Source organism: Manis javanica, chromosome 2 (assembly GCF_040802235.1).
Source record: "Manis javanica isolate MJ-LG chromosome 2, MJ_LKY, whole genome shotgun sequence".
In the NCBI taxonomy this organism is placed as follows: Eukaryota; Metazoa; Chordata; class Mammalia; order Pholidota; family Manidae; genus Manis; species Manis javanica.
Window position 1 is genome coordinate 205,856,230 of NC_133157.1, and position 14,726 is coordinate 205,870,955.

General features: G+C 39.9%; 1 long non-coding RNA gene across 1 annotated transcript; it reads right to left on the minus strand.

The window, feature by feature from the left end:
• Nucleotides 1-191: 191 nt before the first annotated feature.
• On the minus strand, nucleotides 192-14,684 carry LOC108388153 (uncharacterized). Its single transcript, XR_001851016.3, has 2 exons — nucleotides 14,554-14,684; nucleotides 192-9,127 (listed from the first exon to the last, which is right to left on the minus strand). It is a non-coding gene; the product is annotated as an uncharacterized lncRNA (long non-coding RNA).
• Nucleotides 14,685-14,726: the final 42 nt, after the last annotated feature.

A 14,726-nucleotide genomic window follows, 5' to 3' on the forward strand; every position in this document is an offset into this window, starting at 1 on the left:
TAGCACTTCTGTAGTGCTTACTAGGTATCACACCCTTTAAGTGCTTTATTAATATTAACTCATTTAATTCATTTAACCCTCATAGTAAACCTATAAAGTTGATAGTGCTATGATTCCCATTTTTAGTGCTCTGTGAGATAGTGTATTGGTTTCCTGACACTGCAGTAATAAATTACCACAGACTTGGTGGCTAAGACAACAGAAATTTATTCTCTCACAATTCTGGAGGCTAAAGTCTGAAATCGAAGTGTTGGCAGGACGGTCTCCAGAGGTTCTAGGGAAGATTCCATTTCTTGCCTCTTCCAGCTTAGCACAGTGACTGGCTTCCTTGGCTTGTGACTATGTCACTCCGTTCTCTGCCTGCATTTTCACACTGTCTTCTCTTTTCCTCTTCTGTCTGTCTCAAACCTCCCTTTGCTTTTCCCTAATAAGGACACTGGTCATGAGAACCTATCTGGATAATCCAGGATAACGTCATTTCAAAATCCATAATTACATCTGTAAAGATCCTTTTTCCAAAGAGGGTCGCATTCACAGGGGCTGGGGATTAGGACATGGATATATATTTTGGGGGCCCACTATTCAACCCACTTCAGGTTGGTACTTCTATTATCCTCATTTTGCAGATGAGGACACTGAATTAATAGGAGAGCTAGGAACAGATCTTTAGCCTTCTCATTCTTGTTCACCACGTTTTTTGACAACAGAAGAATGATTTTTTACAAAATTACATAGCTATGATATTTGAAAAGCTCAAACTCTATCAGAAAAGCAAAACTTTTATAAAAATTTACCACTGCAGATTTTAGAACTTTTTATATTGTTACCAAGGGGTAGCTCTAAGAGACCATATGAGTTTTAATAATCTATTGCAGAAGAGACAGCCACATTTCTCATTTTTTATGTATTGGATTTGAGATGGCAATAAACTGTGTGTATGAATGTTTGCATTATTATTCAGGAAACTTAGGGTATTAGGCTTATGATCACCTAATATGAAACACAGGTTATTTCCCACATTTCTATCCCACAGGTAACCAAACATTTTTATCAGTAACAGAGACAAATCTGCTGGTGATTTCCTTAACTACTCTGGTTTAACTTTCCTACAGTTCAGCTTGTCTGAGCTGTCACAGTCCATGTGGCCATCCTGTTCAGTTTGAGATATGTGAGATATGTGAGGTTTCTAAAGTACAGATCTTCTGGACCTCACTTTGTACATCTCTGAACTTAGGCCATATCTGAAGGTCAGGCTGGCCATCTGAAGAGATGTGCACCTGTGGCTGCCAACCTTTTACTCATTGTAATCTCCCAGTTTTTAAAATCCAAGTTTGCTAGTTCCTTCATTAGTCAGTCAATAACTGATGCATCCTATACATACGTTTTTCAGCTTTATTTATTGCAATCTAATTGACATTCAGTAAAACCGCATATTTAAAGTGTATAACTTTGTATGTTTTGACATATACTCTGTGAAACCATCACCGTAATCAAGATTATGAATATATCATCATCCCCAAAAGTTTCCTTCTGCCTCTTTGCTGTCTCTTTTTATCCCCACCCCACCTTATCTACAAGTAACCACTGATCACTCTGTCTCTTAGATTAGGTAATATTTTCTAGAAATTTATATAAATGGCTCCTAAACTATGTACTCTTCTCTCTCCCTCTCTTTCTCTCTCTCTTTCTTTTTTTTTTATCTGGCTTTTTTCAGAATAATTTTTTTGAGAGTCAACTCTGCTGTTTGGTGTATCAGTGGTTCATATGTTTTCATTGCTGAGTAGTATCCCATGGTATTGATATACCATAATTATCCATGGTTTATCCATTCACCTTTGATGAACATTTGGATTGTTTGCAGTTTTTGGCTATTACAAAGAAAGATATTATGAACATCCCTGAACAAGTCTTTGTATGAACATATGTTTTTATTTCTGTTAGGTAATTTCCTAGAAGTGGAGTGGCTGGGCCATATGGTAGGTGTAGCTTTAGCTTTTTAAGAAAATGTCAAATACTTTTAAAGTAGCTGTGCCATTTTTACATTGCCACCAACAGTGTAAGATAGTTCTAGGTGTTCCATGTCTCTAAGTCAGTAATTATAGCCATTCTAGGTGTGCTGTGGTACCTCTTGGTGATTTTACTTTCCATTTCTGGAATGACAGATGGTGTTCAGCATCTTTTCATGTGATTATTTACCTTTCCATATATATTTTTTTCAAATATTTTGTCCAATTTTTAATTAGATGATTTGTTTTCTTATTATTTAGTTTTGAGAATTCTTTATATTTTCTGGAGACAAGTCCTGTATCATATATATATGCTTTGCAAATATTCTCCAATCTGTGGCTTGTTTTTTCATTCTCTTAACAGTATGTTTCAAAGAGTAGAAGACAATAGTATCAATGAAGATCAACCTATTAATGTTTTCTTTTATGTATTGTGTTTTTATTGTCATATATAAGAAACCTCTACCTAATCCAAGACCACAAAGATTTCCTTCTTTATATGCATTTCAAGTACATTCTCAGGGGAATGGAAAGTTGTATGTCCACAGGATTTGGTGTTTTGCCTTGTGACATCCTTTCTCCTTTCCCTCTTACCTGTCCCACTTGGATATCCCAGAATGGCCATCAAAGGATGCCTTCCTTTTCACTCTGATAATAAATAATCTGGAGAGAGAAGGAGGATTTCCATTTTGTCTATTTTGCTAGAGGGAACTTAGTGGACACTTGGATTGCTCAACATCTGAATACACTTTCTGTTTGGGAAAAATCCCAAGATATTTGAAAGGTAAAGGGCAGCTAGTCTCTTTCCCAATTCTGTGGCAACCAGCTCTGTGATGCCCTCAAAACCTAGGCCAGTCAGGAGATGAGCTAGCAAGCTAAACTAGTGCGCTAATGAAAAATAAATGAAAATACAATTCAAATGTTTACTACAGTCTCTCAAAGAGCACCAAGTAAAAAGCAATTAATAAGCTTCAGCAAATTTCTTAACATACCCTTTTCCACCTCATTCAATCAGGTTAGATTAAATTATGCCACAGTAAGTAACACTCTAAAATCTCAGCCTCTTACAACAACTTCTCATGGCTGAGTGCTCATCTTAGTCTTTGGGGGACCCAGGGTGAGGAACTAGACATCATTTCAAAAGGTTCTGGTTGCTGTTCCAGGGAGAAGAGTTCTAGAAGGTTAACACCAGCAATTAAATGCTCCAGCCCATACGAAACAAACAAGAACAAACAAGCAAAAGAAATAAATGCTCCATTCCAGAAATGTCACTGTTAGTATCACTCTCAATTCACTCCCAGAACTATGGCCCCATCCAAACACAAAGGGCTGGGAAATGCAATACTACTCAATTAGTTTTCTATAGCTGCAATAATGCTGTGAAAGAGCAACCACCAAGCCTCTGCGGTATTCAACAGTAAGCATTTATTGCTCACACATCTGGGATCAGCCAGACTGTTACTGTAGCATAAAGTAGCCCATCTTGACTAATAGAGTAACTTGGTCCCCATTTTGCAACTGAGGAAACTAAGGCTTGGAGTGGTTATTGAACTTGTATAAGCTGGTACAAGGCTCAGATATAGACCTATCTGGCTCCTCTGTCTTTCATGCACCAGGTTGGTGTGGTTTTGAATTCTTCCGTAAGACTTATTGCCTAGACCAGAAGATAATTTATTGCTAGCCTGGGTTAAAAATCTTTGTGAACTTCTATGACAAGATTCTGTTTTTATCTCCTTGGAAAAAGGGTTTATTTGCATATTGAAAAGAGTGTTGGTAAACAAAGATGTTGGGGGCACTTAAAAAAAGTAAAGCACAGAGGAAGTGGGGTGGAGGAGGGTAGGCAAAAACTGTAGACACGGACAGTTTCACCTGCCCAGCACTCTGTCCACAACCCCCACCCCACGTCTGAGAAATGCTTCTAGCCCACCCCTCATTGGTCATATGATTGGCTCAGGGGTGGAGCCTGACTCAGCTGAGCCAATCAGAGCCGTTTCCTGGGATTTTTTTTTAAGTGAGAGACCAAGGCGCAGCCCCTCTCTGGTTAGTAAAGACTGGGAGCTGCCAGAAATAGTCGTTCCCACTTTGTGGTGACAGCCAGTCTGAGAGGGTAGCTGAAATGAAAAAGCGTGGGGGAAAAAATAGGCGGTAAAAAAAAAGCATTTTGGCAGCATTTACGTCCCTTGTTCTAATTGCTTTAGTTGCTCATGTGGCCTCCTGCTCCTCTTACTGGAGCTAAGATATGGCCTTTATTTCTAGAATATATGTAATTGGAAGAAAAAAAGAGTCATGGAAGGTTTCAGGAGGTGGTGATACATGAGCGGAGTATGGAAGGATGAAGAGGGGTCATAAGACAGAAGTTAGGAAGGAAACCGCATCTGAAGGAAGGTGAGGAGGCGGGTACTGTGAAACAATATGGAACCTGCTAGAAACCAAAGGCACTTTGTGCAGTTACAGTACAGTACACAGGAGTTTTTATGCAGGTAAAGTGCTTAACACCTAGAAAAACCTCAATAACAACACTTATTATTATTATTTTATGGGTAAATGGCAGGAGAATAGGAAAAAGACATATGTAAAAGTCAGAATATAAAAGACTCTGTCTGCCATTCTAAAGAATTTGGATCTTATCCTGAAAGGTTCTAGGGAAACTTGTGGTTTCTAGACACATCTTTCTGGCTGTAGTGGAAAGATCACTTAACAGAGTTTGAGGCTTAGGGCGGAGAAAGGGTGGGAGCTATTGCTCCACTTGAGAGAAAAAATTGATAAAGGGTTGACCAAGTCAGTCACCCAGGAAGGAATCCAGACAGGCATCAGTTAGATGACAAGGGTGTATGGATGTATTGTGTAGGAAAGCTGCCATGGCTAAAGAAAGAGTTCTGTTTCATCAGTAAAACAGAAATGTGTGTTCTGCTGCTCACTGACGTGACCCCAAGCAGTGTTTTCCATCTCCTCGAGGACTCAGCTATTTGGCCTTGAAGGGAGGGGGTGCAGGAGGCAGCAGGCATTATAGGTGAACTATGACATAGTGCACCTCCCCCGACCCTCTTAACATGAGTCAGAACATAAAAAGAAAATCAAAGAGATGTGCTCCAAGTCGCTTAAATAAATATTCATGCCTACGTGTTCTCATAAAACATACATGAAAACAACCCAGGGCTGTGTTTCATGGATAATCAAAAGGATGTGGCACCTATGGCTGAAATGGTACAGTGTCAAAGCAGGGGGGGATATGTGATGTTGATCTTTACAGGCAGCAAGATCATTCCCGTGCACAATGAGAAATGGCTGACACAGACTAGAGTTTTTAAAAGGCCTCCTTCAGATTAAAGGGAGGAGAGCAGAGGGTGAAGATCCTTATTCCACGACAGAATGGGCAGCCTTTGGAAGTTCCTAGTCTTTGCAGCCCTTCCAGATGGCCGGACAGGTGGAGGGTGTGGAATTCTTGGCCCCAGACACACCCACAGCTAAGGTGCAAAGACAGTTAAGAGCCTTATCTGCCTTAGCCACAACTTCATAATATCCGATCTTATGGATGTGGCATAATTATCATTCCTCTATTGTTGGTAGTTGGGTTTAAGAAAATTTGCAAACTTTATGCCAGATAAATTAATATCTAAGTGTGCTCTTGTAGGTGCTGGAATAAGCCAACTTGGGAAGCTTCTATCAGGAAACTTAAACCTTCAAATTGATGCTCTGCAGACAGTGACCTATTCTAAAGGCCTCCCTGGGCAGAGGGCTCTGGAGTGAGAGGATGCTGGGAATCTCTCTCATAGGACTGAATAACTAACCTAGATGCACAGTCTCCTAATAATAATTGTGGGTTCAGAGGACAGGCTGGCAATCAAGTGTGACAGGATGCCAGTAGACCATGAGTAAAAAGCCTCTAATTGCTGTAAGGGTGGAAGGCAAACTGAGCTAAGCATTTATTGCCCACCAAAGTATTCTAGGGCAGTGTGGCGCCGTTCCTCTGGTAGAGGCCACAGAGCCAAGTGAGGATTGCCCGCAAGAAGTCAGCACCTAACAGACCCCTTTTCAGCCTGATGTCATCACATCTCAGTGGGCTCTTCAGTCCCTCCTGACTCCTATGTGGCCTTACTCAGCAGTAAAAACCATCTTTCCCAAGTATTTTTAAAAAGACTTGCTTTTGAAAGGGAAGTTTTAAGTTCACAGAAAAATTAAGAGGAAAGTATGGAGATTTCCCATATACCCTCTGGCCTCGTTATCAACAGCCCCCACTGGAGTAGTGCCTCCATGACATCTGACTGATGAACCTAGAGGGACACATGACAATCCCCCAAAGCCCATAGTTTACATTACATTAGGATTCACTCTTTGTTGCCCATTCTGTGAGTTTGGAAAAATGCATGACGAGATGTATCTACCATTATGTAGCATACAGAGTATTTTCATTGCCCTAAAAATCCTGTGCTCCACCTATTCATCCCTCCCGCTCCCCTTTCCCTTTTTTTTTCAGTTGTTTTCATTACACTGATGATTTCATTACATTTCAATTGCAACTGAAAAATATTGCAAGCAACTCGCCATGTGCAGAGAAAGCTAAGATAGGGTATGCACAACAGGATTGTCTGTTTCACCTACAGACCTTAGAAGAGTGCTGTTTTTGGTAGTGAAGTAGTGTCCCAGAAGCTGCTTCCATCTGCTTCAGAGAATTCTATGTAAGGCAGAGGGTATGAATATATGGGGTTTGGGGTAGATCATGGAACGGCTACTGACTGGGCCCCTGTGCCAGGTATGTGTTAGCTGCTTTTTGCTTTGATTTCATTGCTTTACAGTTTTTTCTTTGGCTTTGTTTGCTTTTATTTTTTAATCCTCTATAAGCCCCTATTTGAATTTTGCATTAAAACCTCTTATCAGTACTGTGAACATAGTGTCCTAATTTCAAATATTCTGCCCTGTTCTCCTCATAAATCTATTATGCTTATTAGATCTTGTACCTTAATGGTTTGTAAAATATGGGCAGTATATATAAAGGTGTGGGACCCAGAATGCCTGAGTTCATTGGCACCAATGCTTACTAGTACTATAACCTTGGGCAAAGTATGCAACTTCTCTGTGCCTTGATTTCTTCATCTGTAAGATCAGGATAATAATAGTACCACTCCCCTAGAGTTGTGAAGAGTGTAGGACAGCATCTGACACAGAGAAGTCCACAATGGCTGCTAGCTATTATTATTGCTATTATTTAAGCCCTTCAAAGGAGAGCACCTGTGATGGATGTGCTAATAAATTGCTCAGAGATGTGTTGTTAAATTTAGCAACTGGTTCTCTGGACAAAAATCCCTGGTTTGTCACATTTGGCAATTTCTAGGGTATACATATCCCTACTATGGCCAATTTCAAGCTACCAATGTGATGTCACTGAGTGCAGAGCTGGAAAGAGGTAAGCAATAGAACACGATTGCATAGTAAGTCCACCACATAGACACAAATAACCTCAAGAGCCTAGATAATAGTAAAATGTAGTACAATAATAAGAAAGGATGTGTTTTGAGTATTTATCGCCTTTGAAAAATGTAACATTTTAATCTAAATTTATATAATTTGATTTTTAATGTCTGTGTTTAATGACTGACTCAGAAAATTCCTGAAAATGTCACAGGTGGCTCTTGCGAGCTAATATGAGCCTGCTCCAACACTGCACTGCTTCTCACCCTCTCCCATCAACTTGGACATTTGATAATGTTTCAGTTGTCTATTGCTGTGTAAGAAACTACCTCAAAACGGGCTTCAAACAAAATGATTTCTTATTTTTCACAGTTCTGTGAGTTGACTGGGCTCAGCCGAACAGTTCTTCTGCTCCAGCAGAATAGCCCAAGTCACTCGTGGTTGCATTCAACTAAAGCTCTCCTGGGGCTGGAACATCCAAGAGGCACTCGTCTGCCATATCTCCTCGTGGCCTCTCGTCATTCAGTGGTCTAGCCTGAGCTTGTTTACATGGTACTAGCTTCTAAGAAAGAAATGTTCTAATGGGAAAAGCCTGAATGTTAAGTGTTTAACAAGCCTCTGCTTGCGTCATCATGCAGGCTAATGTCTCACTGGCTAATGCAAGTCATATGGTCAAGTCTAGATTCAATATAGAAGGGAACTATACATGTGCATTAATCCTGAAAAATGTGTTTTGTTAGAGGCTACTAATGTAATGGTTGACTATAGATGACATAAAAAAATCCTGGGGATACACTGAAGGGAGTACACGTAGGAATAAATCATCCTTTGAGGGGGGCTGAGAGATTATTATACTGTGTGTGTGTGTGTGTGTGTGTGTGTGTGTGTGTGTGTGTGTGCATGCACGCAGGACTTAGGGATGTATGGGAAGTTGCAAAAGGATGGAAAGTGGACAAGCATTACATATAACTCAGTCATTCCCGACGAGGGGTGACTGCCTCCAGAACCCCAGGGGACATTTGGCCAAGCCTGCAGATGTTTTTGGTTGTCATAACCGTAAGGTGCTGTCATGTGGTGGCCAAAGATTCTGCTAGTCATCCTGCTGTGTACAAGGAAGCCCCTCCCCAACAAACAACTGTCTGCCCCAAGGTGTCAACAGTATTGAGCCTGAGGAACTGTGCATGTAACCTAACATATGCATGAACCTAGCTGTTTAACACATTTTAAACACATTTTCTCCTATTGCCTTTGACAGCACATACAAGATAGAAAATCCCCTCAGAGCTCTCCAAATGCATGTTCAGCCTACTTGGACTGGCTTCAAACAAATGTGACAGATGTAGCCTTTTTGGCTCTAATGCCTTGCCATCAAGCACATGCATGTTTGCACATCGCTTCTGCAGCATCAGCCATAATGTTCCATGACTACAAGAGGTCGCATACCCAGCTTCACTAAAACATTTCAAATTACTTTTCTTCCAAGTCTTCCCTCTCTTGGTGCTCTTGATGCCTCTCTTTGCTCTTTTCTCCAGGTATGCTGTTCTCTTCTATTCCTCATTATACTAAGGTTGCATTTGCCTTCTCTCTGCAAAGGAGATCCTCATTTGATAGTTCAATGAATGTCACTGTAGCTCCCACTGTGGACAAGAGCTGTGTCCAGGTGCTGGGGTACAGCAGTGAACAAGATAGAGTTGCCCTTGCACGGAGCTTGAATTCTGGTTGGGGAGACAGACAACAAGAAAGAAAATAAATGATACAATGTTAGGTAATGAAGAATGAAGAAAAACTTAAGCAGCATAAAGGGAAGAGAACCATGGGGTGGGGTGATAATTTGATTAAGTTACACTTCTAATGTGCCCCTGGGATTTCCTGAAGGTGTCACAGAAGGGCTGTCTGAGTGGAGAACTGGGTGCTATGCAGGAGGGAGACACAAAGACAGGTTTTCTATAATGTACTCACTGCACTGAGTGGAGGGTTGTATTTCTCCGGGCTGTTATAACAAAGTGTCCCAACCCGGGGGTGCGTAACATAACTAAATTTATTCTCCCATATTTCTAGAGGCCAGAAGCCTGAAATGCAGATATTGGCAGGGCTGGTTCCTTCCGGAGGCTCTGAGGGAGAGACCGTTCCATGCCTCTCTCTCAGCTCCTGGAGGTGGCCAGCCATTCCTAGTGTACCTTGGCTGGTAGATGTGTCACACCAGCCTCTGCCCTTGTCTTCACCTGGCCTTCTCCTCTGTGTGCATCTGTGTTTCTGTTCTTTCTTTTTATAAAGGCACCGAGTCATTGTTGATCCAATGGATTAGCCTGCCCCAATCCAATATGACCTCATCTTAACTTGACTACATCTGTAAAGACCATTTTCAAATAAAGTCATGTTCACAAGTACTGGGGATTAGGATTTTATCTTTTGCAGGAACATAATTCAATCCATAACATGATTGTTTTGGGTTATGACAAGGGGCATAGCTGGCATTTAGGACAGGGGTCAGGGATGCTAGGCAGACATCCTACAATGTATAAAATGGACCTGCACTGTTTTGAGTGTTTCCAAGATATTCTTGTAAGTGAAAACGCTGTTTGTAATATCTGAACTAGAACCCAATTCTTAGCATTAAGAATATTTACAGGGATTTAGGATACACTAAATTTTCCTAGGATGCATCTACTGTTCTCATTGAGCCAAGATTGTACTTGTTCTGTTTGTTTTTATTGAAACATATTTGACAAATAACATTGCATAAATTTAATAAATTTAAGGTGTATGTACCTGTTCTTTTGTGAGTGTATTCTTATTTCCTCTTCTTTCTTTATATATATATATATATTATATATATATATATATAATATATATATATATATACACACACACACACTGTTTTGCACTTTCCTTTTTTCCACTTACCAAGGTCTCCTGGAAACCACTCAATATGCAATCATAGAGATCTTCCTTAGTCTCTGTTTACAGCTGCATATTATTCTAATGTGTGAATGTACTATAGTTTATTCAACCTATCTCCAATATCATTCACTAATGTTCTGATGATGAACTGTAAGTTGATGAATATAAATTATGAATATCAATAATTATTGCTTGGGTTATTGTTCTGATTATTTTGGTTTGCAGAATTGTTAGTTAAGAGAAGTTTGATATTAAAGGGATTATTTTCTTCTAAATACTTAAGCTCTGGACCATCCAGACTGGTTTCCTAATCTATGAAAGACTGAGTACCTCCCATGTGCTGGTCCCTTATGTTGGTATAGAATAAAACTGGTACCTATGAGATGCTTTGGAGTTTATAAAGAGCTTTTACATTTGACACAGAGGTACAGAAGAGAGGTTAAAAGACAGGCTCAACTCACAGACCTGGATTTGAATCACCACTTACAGTTATGTGACCTTGGATAAGTTAGTTAATTTCCATTTCTGACTTTCCATAATAAGGGTACTGTACTACCTATGGGGGTTACTGTGAATATTAAGGGAGATGCTGCATAGAAAAGCATAACTTGGTAAACAGCAGGCTTTCTATTCAAACAAACCAGCAATAGACATAGTTGATGTAGATGGCAGGTAATACAATTTTTCCATTTGGATGAATCAGCTAAGAGGTTAGTGAATTGCCCATGGCCACACAAGCAGCAGGGGACAGAAGCAAGACTGGAATCCAGACTGATTTCTTTACAGTGCACAGAAGGCTGACTTTTTAAAGTATACATACACACATATACACATGCATGCGTGCACCATAATAACAAATGGGGAATGCTGTTTAGTTACTCCATTATCACCCAGCCCAGTGTACCAAAATTAAAAAAAATTTTCAGGCTTATAACTAAAAATAGAGGAGTGGTTCTTCTGGGCATGATGGGAGAGAAATTATTATTCTTGCCATTGCTTCTTCATCTGCAAGACAGGGCTAATGAAACTGCCTACTAGTTAACAAGGATTAATTACATCTTTGCGATGTGCTTTGAATTTTTTGAAGAAAAATGCCAATTATGTGGCAGGCATCCCACTAGGATGGTGTTCCTACGTGACTGTTGTGACAGAATAATATTTGAGTCATCAGCCCCCGGTCTGTCAGCCTCGATCATAGCGCAGTGCCAACTTCAGCACTAGGCAATATTGTGCTCTTAATTGCTGGTTTCCCTCTGATGTTTTTAAGGCCCTTTTTTTCAGAGAAACCATAGGAAATATATTTCAATTAGGGCAGGAAAGACATAGTTAAGGTCATCTTTTCTGCTTTTCAATCTTTCTGAAGTTTTAGACATTGAAGCTGTTCTTTTCCAAACAAACTTTTTGATGTATTTTTTAAATTAATTTTTAAACACATAGTATAAGTAGTTAGGACAGAATTTAGAAGGTACAAGAGGGTATGTGATACCATGTTTCCTTCCTACTCCTGACTCCCAGCCTCTGAGCTTCCCCTCCCAGAAGTAACCACAGTTTCAAGCAAATACTGTGTGTGCCTTTGTGCAATACAACTGTGTAATGACACAGTACACACATTATACTATCTAACTCTGTATTCTCTATGTTCTACGTTATTACAGATCAATTTTGGTGGATATGAAGTTATTTTTTTCCTAATAATAAAAGATCACGTAGTATCAGATTATATGGATAAACTGTAGTTTATTTCATTAGTTTCTTATTGACAGCTATCGAGCTGTTTCCATTCATTCGCTATTTCAAAAAATGCAGCAATGACTATTCTTACACGTTTAAGAAAATGTTGGAGTCTGTCTGAAGCTTAAATTCCTTTTAATACTATCAAATTGCTTGCTGGAGAGGCTATACCAATGTATATGCTCATCAATAACTTATGAGAGCACCTGTTCCCCCGTGCTTCCACATTTTGTCTTAGAACTTAGTCTGGTATCATTTCCTGCATATTTTAAAATTATGGCTTGTATTGGCAATAATACAAGAACTTCTAGACAAGGTAAGCAATTAAATTCTAGAATAAGCTGTCTGGGAGCAATGGGGGAATCCTGTATTTAAGATAGCTAAGAATAAACCACCTTTGTGCTTTATGTTCAGAATAGTTTATTAACATTTTATAAAGAGAAACAGAAAAATCCTGAATGCCCATCTAGTCTGAAGGTTCTCAAAGAATGGTCTGCAGATAACTTGCATGAGAATCACATGGTGGAAGGGGAGAGCTTTTGAAAATGCAGATTTCTAGGACCACCCCAAGCTTACGAAACCTAATCTCTGACGGATGGCCCAAATTCTCATTGGTGATGTTATACACACTTTCATTTGGAAACACTGCTCTCTCCTTAAAGTAAGTAATCTGAAGGCAGACAACTCTTACTAATTAACTTGTTTAAGTTACAAAAGTTATACACTTCTATTGTAAAACATTTCAAAAAGGGAAATAAACAAAAAGAATAATTATGACATTGATGCTGCTTCAAGCACTAGACATGAATTTATCTCATTTAAATCTTTCTAACAATCCTACAAGTTCAGTACTGTTATTGCCCTTCCCTTTCCTATTTTACAGATGAAGAAACTGAGGCAGAGAGAGGTTGTGATTTTTATGATATTGCTAATGAGTGGTGTAGACACAATATAAAATTGTGTTCTAAAAACAGATGTCGAATTCCAGAGTGTGTACTCTGAATTCAGGAGCAAAACTTAGAAGTAAATACTGCCAAACATTTTTTTTCCTCATGCACCTTCATTTATGATTTCATCAGAGAAAACCTTCTTAGCTCTCCATCTAAGCTACATAGCCTATTTTCTCTCGTATCTTGGATACAATGCGTAGTGTGTACAGGAAAATGGGGGGCAAAGGGAGGTTGCATAGAAGGAACTTCAGACAGTATCTCCAAATATTAACTGTTGTTTATACTGTGTGCTAGCTTTTATTGTAGATCAAATTGTTTGTTGTTTATACAGTGTGCTAGCTTTTATTATAGATCAAAATCATTTTCTTATAAGGTTGTACCAATACATTCCCACCAGCTTTGTATGAGTAAGGAGTTTCTCCATATATTAGCTATGCTTAACATTCATTAGGTCCCCAGATGTATACATTCTCAATAGAGGCACTATTCAGTGCCTTTTTATTCGGTAAAAACTGCTTCTGTTAATTAACATCAATGACATGGAGCTGAGAAACACTTTCTAAAGTAATAGATTATCTGTTTGAAATTTTATCAGTGTGAATGGAACATTCCATTCTTAAAGAAGGATCTGAGCCATACAGGTCATTTTGACACAGGATTTTCAATCCAGCCACGAAGCTTTAGATAAGGAGTTTTCAGATTCCCCATTCCACATTTACCTTAACTTTCAGATTTCCAAGGAAAGAGGACCCTGAGTCGACTTCTCAGCTCAGGCCTAGGCCTGATGTTGACCCTTTTACACACAGCCCTGCTTTGCTTTGAGCCTATCAAATTTTACCAAAACTACACCCTTTTCCATAATCCAATAAACCCTATTCTCTTTTGTTTGGCCAGATGGTCCAGGTTCCTCAGGAGTGCAGCCTCCCTTGCTGCCTCGTTAATAAATATAACTTGACGACTACAGGTGTGTTCCTAGTCGTCTTTATTGGATATTCTAATCAATCTTAAAATTGTAGCACCTACATCTCAAAACCATCTGAACAGTCATACTCTGTATCTTTTTTCAGATTCTTTTAAAAACAAGATGGATTCTCATCAGTTTGTAATTTAAGGCCTACCTGGTGAACTAGAGTAATGGTCAATATCATTTCTGCTGTCAGTTCCTCCAACATTCCAAGCTAGTTGGAGTGGCTGTTTTCTCTGCATAGAAAACTCCCCATTTCTTTGGCTGGGGGGCTCAGCTCAAACGTCACCTCCTCTGAGACCATTCTCATCTACAGCAGCCATCCCTCCCTATACTCCCCCACTCCACCCCATCACTCTACCCCATCAGCCTATTTTATCTTCCTAATTTTTCTTCTCACTCTGATAATACTTCACTGATTTGTTAGCTGTCTATCTACATTAGCAGGTAAGCTCCAGGAGAGAAGGTACCCCGCAGCTCTGACGGCCGCAGCACTCCCATGTCTAGAACCCTACCTGGCACTTGGCAAGCCCTCAACGAACATTTAACAAATGGGGAACTCCTTCCCCTTCGGACACCCTCCAAGAGGACTCACCTGGATGGAGAGCCTACAGCCTCGCTGTTGGCTGGAGTGTTTGACGTTGCTCCTGGCAACTACCGTTTCCTACCAGTCGCGCGCAGTCGTCCCGTCTGGCTCCGCCCCCCATGGCCCCGCCCCCGGGCTGCAGAGCTTCGGCCCAGCGGCAAAAAACAGTGCTCGCCCTTTAA